A 5557-nucleotide genomic window follows, 5' to 3' on the forward strand; every position below is an offset into this window, starting at 1 on the left:
GTCAGTAGTTGTGGCACACGGGCTTAGTTGCTCCGCGGCATGTGGGATCTTCCCAAACCAGGGCTCGAACCCATGTCTCCTGCATTGGCAGGCGGATTCTTAACCACTGCGCCACCAGGGAAGTCCCCGAGCTAGCCTTTTCTGTTGTTTTACAGTCTTTTGTAAATCTAAGTTGTGTGAGTTATATGTTTGTTTTGTTTTGAAGAGTAAGGATTTATCAGCTTGAGCTTGTGTGTAGCTATAGTTTCATTCACTCATTCATCTATTAATCCAACAAATATTTATTGAACACTTAATCTATAGGTAGGCACCATAGGTAACTTAATGGAATACAAAGCCATATATTGCAGAGTTCCTGCACTTCAGAAGTTTAGCACTTGGTTGGGGAGGGAAGATGCACAACCAATGAACCACCAAGTTCTGCCAATTCTACCCCCTTAACATTTCTTGAATCTTTCCACCTCCTGCTATCCTCAAGGCTGCTAGATTAGTTCAGGCCATCATCAGCTCTTCCTTGGTCTTCTGCAATAGTCACTCTAACATATCTCCTCATCCCCAGTCTTGCTTCCTTCAAATCTATTCTTTACAAGGTTCTTTCTAAAACGCTAATCTAATTACTCTGGTCGCGGCTGGTTAGCTCAGTTGGTTAGAGCGTGGTGCTGATAACGCCGCTGAGGTCGTGGGTTTGATCCCCGTACTGGCCACGGGCGCTTTTACTCCTTACCACCCAAGGTGGTTACACCTCTCTAGCTGAGACTTGGAAGGCTCAGGTTACTTAAAGAAAAAAAAAAAAAAAATCAACACGTCTAATTACTCCTTTTCCTAAAACCCCTTAATGACTCACTATTGTCCTCAGGATGAAGTCCAAATTATCAAACTGGCTGCATCTGTCCTTGCTTCTCTCTTTTGTCCCATCTCTAGCCATTCATCTTCTTCAACTACATTTTCCAAACACTCTGAATTCCTTCCAGAGTCCCTGATGCACCATGCTTGTCTTCCCTCATGTTGTTCTCCCTGCTAGGAATGTCATCTGTAGATGTGTGCTCATTTATTCATATTCATTCAAAACTTTCATTATGGGTGTCTACGTGTCAGCCCTGTACACCATCCTGAAATTTCCCATTATGGTCAGGAGATGGATGTGTCAGTGGGCCGTTGTACTGTACTAGGTGAGTCCCAGGATGGATGTAGGCACAGGAACTGCGGGGGTCATAGATGAACCCAAGTCCAGGGAATAAGTGAAATCACCATAAGGAGGAAGCGGGTGAAGAGCCATCTAGACTTAGGGAGCAGCATGAGTAAAGGCCCAGAGCTGAGAGACTGTTGTTCTGGGAAATGGCAATCAGTGTGGCCAGAGTGGACCATGTGCAAGCCTCAGAGCACAAGCAGGACTGGGGGAGGCAAGGTCCAGTCACCAAGGGCCTTGCCTGATGTGCTAGGGAGTTGGGGTTTCTTTTCTTGTGAGGTAAAGGGTAGACACTGAAGGATTTTTAAATTTTTTTTATTTTTATTAAAAAGAATATTTATTTATTTGGCTGCATAGGGTCTTAATTGAGGTGCATGGGCAGAGTAGTTGCGGAGCCCAGACTCGGTTGGCCCCGCGGCATGTGGGATCTTAGTTCCCCAACCAGGGATCGAACCCGTGTCCCCTGCACTGGAAGGCAGATTCTTAACCACTGGACCACCAGGGAAGTCCCTGAAGGATTTTTTTAAAATTGGAAAGGAGGGAATGGGGAACTAGAGAGGAGAAGGAAGAGTGGCATGAGTGGCATGTGGCAAGAGTCACATTTATTTTTTAAAATCAACACGCTGGCAGCATTGCTTGAAAAAGTGACAGTTTGTCACAAATTGTCTAAATAAGCAAACAGTCCTGAATTGAAAAAAAAAAAAAAAAATCACCTGAAAAATTTCAGGGCCACCTTATGAAGCTGGGGCAATTGACTAGCATAACAAAGTTTAAATTGCATGAGTGGAAACTAGTTTAAATTTCTCATACTTTAATAGACGCAAGATTATGAATCTTTGAGGGCAGGGCCTCTACCTGACTTGTTTTTACCATATCCTCACCACCTATAGCAAATCTACCATGCAGTAAATTATCAATAAATACTTTTGACCAAGTGACTCTGAAATGTCTTCAAAGACTTTCTCTAAGATCATTCAATGAAAATAGCTCCCTGGTATTAAAAAAAAAAAAAAAAAAGCCAACCATGCAACTAAATTAACCCCTACTTGTTAAGGATAATTTGTTCAAATTTATGAAACGATGTGTGATTACATAGAGGCTATTGTAGACCCAATTATAGGAAAAATCACATCTGAGGAAAACATTTTCATCATTAGGTCTTTTTCTGTCCAGGGAAGTGAAAGGTTTTTCTCATCATTGTATTCCCAGCCCCAGCACAGTATGTATCCCACAACAAGGACTCAAAATATTAGCTAAATGAATGAATGTCTGAACAAGTATAGGGAATGCTTCCTTAAGACACATATATTCATAAAATCCCTAATAAACTTTTTTTTTCTGCCCTTCTCTTTATCAGTTTTAATCTCTAAGAAGAAAGGAACACACAGAAGTTAGGGATTATCTTTAGGCCAGAAAGGACTTTAGGAACCTTTTAGCAGTTGGAATACTTCACAGACGGTGAAGAGCTCTGCCTGTCCATTATGGGTAGAATGGGGAGGAGAATTCAGCTCTCCTGATTCCAGACATTTTTCACTGTCCCATTTTGCAGTTCCAATTTTTAAAAATGCGGCAACATTTATAAAACTATTGATTGATCCTGTGAAACTCACTTTTTTGGTGCCGCTCAAACCTATCTCTCTCTGTTGCAGCTACTACAAAGCCACGTATCTCCTGCAGGAGCAGAATTTGCAATATAGATGTGGAATTTATAAATGAAGGTGTTTTTGTCCCTTAGGTAAACTGCATATGTTTTCCTCTATGCCAGTTACTTCCACAGTATAAATTGTTGGGCTACAGTCTTCAACAACCAAGGAAGTTTATGTTGTTCACAAGACCTCGGGGATTTCATGTTCGCTGGAGCAAATAGAAGCAAATTCTCTCATGCCCTCCTACCAAGAATTTCATGATGACATTCTGCCGGTTGCCTTCTCAGATTTGCATGTGATTCTCCTTCCCTCTCTAGATTCCAGGATGAAGCCCCATTTACTCTGTCCTCCCTCATTGGGTCCCCTTTCTGTCCCTTTAGGTCCCCTTGGTGGTCCTCTTTTCTTCCCTTCGTCACCCTGATCTTATAAGAAGTATGTCTGCAGATCTCTCACTCCCACTAAAGCTTAAGTGCCTGAAACCACTCTCCCCACTCTCCCCACCCCACCCCACTCATTTGTGAGAAAAACTAGAAGGGAGAAATAACACCTGCCAGTTCTACGTCTCTAAAGGCAGGGACTAGAAGACAATTTTTCTAGGAGCCCCCGTGCTGGCCTTCGGGCTGCCTGCAGTCCTTTGGGTCCTCTCTGGAGAGGCCTCGGTGGAAAGGGAAGGAAAGGCCTGTCTTCTCCTCTTATTCCCTGTCTATGGAAGAGCACTCGCATCTCCTGCCTTGAGCGTGCAGCCAGAGGGCCCAGGTGATCCGGCTCCTTAACAGGAATAATAGGAGGCTGGGAGCGAAACAGGCTGTAGTCCACATTGTCAGTAAGGTGTAGGGGAGAGGTTAGCTCCTGATGGAAAGATGATCAGGAGCTGTGTGAACTTCCAACGGCCCCTTGTTTTTCTCTCATTGGCTTACTTCGTTCAAGGACTCGGTTTTGTTTTTATATTTTTCTCTAGCATTGGAGCTGACGCTACCATAAGACAAGACTGGACAAATTCTCCAGAAACAACTGAGTGACAAGCTCCATTGACTTGCCTCTAGTTTTTTCTAGCTGTACCAGTGGAAGCATGGACTCCTCAGAAAACTGAGGCCCTTTTGGACCACCGTGGATTTTGAAAATGCTATAATAGGTGCAGGGCCTTAGGGGCTCTCCAAAACCCTGACTAATCTGGTATAGCACGAATTTCTTGGTCTCCTGGCCCACTCTCTTTCTGATCAGAAAACTGAAACCTTTGCATGAAATAGGAAGATTTGTATCCTAGTGTTATAAGAAGCAGCTCGAACTGGGAATTCTCCGGTGGTCCAGCGGTTAGGACTCTGCCCTGGTCGGGGAACTAGGATCCTGCAAGCCAGGCAGCACAGCCAAAAAAAAAAAAAGCAGCTAAAACTGGTTACACCCATGTCATTCATAAGTCTCTCTCTTCCTTCTCCATAGTTTCCTTGGGTTGAGTCTCTTGGTTTATTATCAAGAAGATGCTTCTGCCACCTGGGTAATTAAATCTGTGATCTTTACTGTCTCCTACCTCATTGCCTCTGAAGGCCAACCCGGCACTCTTTTCTATTTCCTCAGTCTGGCAAGGCTGGGGGCTTATTTTGACTCAGCCTCCTGGATGGCATAATGTTCCTGCTAAGCCTGCACCTCCCAGCCTTCGACTGCACACCCCTAACAACTCTGCCAGCTGCTGCGGTGGTCCCCTTGTTCCAGCTTTGACACCCTGCTTCAGCCTCCACTTCATGCACCTTTGTTCATTTTATTTGTTCACGCTGTGCTCGCCTTGTCTTCCCAAATCCACGGCAAAACCCTTGTTGGGGAATCCAACTGTTACCCAGTAAAGAAAGAAGTGTTGCTTGTGATGGTGCAAACGCAATCTGGAAAGAAAAGCTTTTGTCGTGCATTAGTGATGAGCACAGAATTTTTTCTTTTTTTTGGGTGCGCTGGGTCTTAGTTGCAGCACGCGGGATCTTTGTTGCCTCGTGCGAGATCTTTAGTTGCAGCATGCGAACTCTTAGTTGTGGCATGTGGGATCTAGTTCCCTGACCAGGGAGTGAACCCGGGCCACCTGCATTGGGAGCGTGGAGTCTAAGCCACCAGACCAACAGGGAAGTCCTGAGCACAGAAATTATATTTAGGTTCTACACAAAACCTATAGATGAATTATCAGGCAAACTACTTTCAATGTGTCCTTTGGTATAATTTGACTTATGTAGGAAAGACAAATATTTTCAAATACTTCAGTTTTCATGGATCTCAGAATAGGTTAAAAACTTTTAAATATTAAAACACACTAAAATATTTTTTACAAAGTGTGTTCAGTAGGCTGGATCTCTACAGGCAAAAAAAAAAGTGTGAAATAATTATCTGGATAAATCAGGAAAAAATTATTTTAGTTTGAATTTATACTGTGGTACATTTTCTGTGTTCATGGTGTTATGGCACAACCCAAATTTCACTGTATATAAAGATTTTTAAATTTTGCTTTTTATTTTCTTAAACATTCAAACATTTAGAAATTTGAATTTACTTTGGCCTTATTTCTAACATTTATGACTGTCTACATATACAAAGCAACTGGCAAATAGCAGATACTGATAAATTGTCAATTTACCAAGGAATTTCCTTTCTCTTTTTTTTTTTTTATTGAAGTATAGTTGATTTACAATGTTGTGTTAGTTTCTGGTGTACAGCAAAGTGGTTCAGTTTTGTATATATATATATTCTTTTT

At 42.6% G+C, this 5557-nt stretch overlaps 1 non-coding gene across 1 annotated transcript; it reads left to right on the forward strand.

Annotated features, from left to right (window-relative positions):
• The first annotated feature begins 627 nt into the window (after positions 1–627).
• TRNAI-GAU (transfer RNA isoleucine (anticodon GAU)) lies at positions 628–704 on the forward strand. The gene has a single exon. It is a non-coding gene; the product is annotated as a tRNA-Ile (tRNA).
• The last annotated feature ends 4853 nt before the right edge of the window (positions 705–5557 follow it).

Source organism: Balaenoptera ricei, chromosome 13, assembly GCF_028023285.1.
Source record: "Balaenoptera ricei isolate mBalRic1 chromosome 13, mBalRic1.hap2, whole genome shotgun sequence".
Classification (NCBI taxonomy): domain Eukaryota; kingdom Metazoa; phylum Chordata; class Mammalia; order Artiodactyla; family Balaenopteridae; genus Balaenoptera; species Balaenoptera ricei.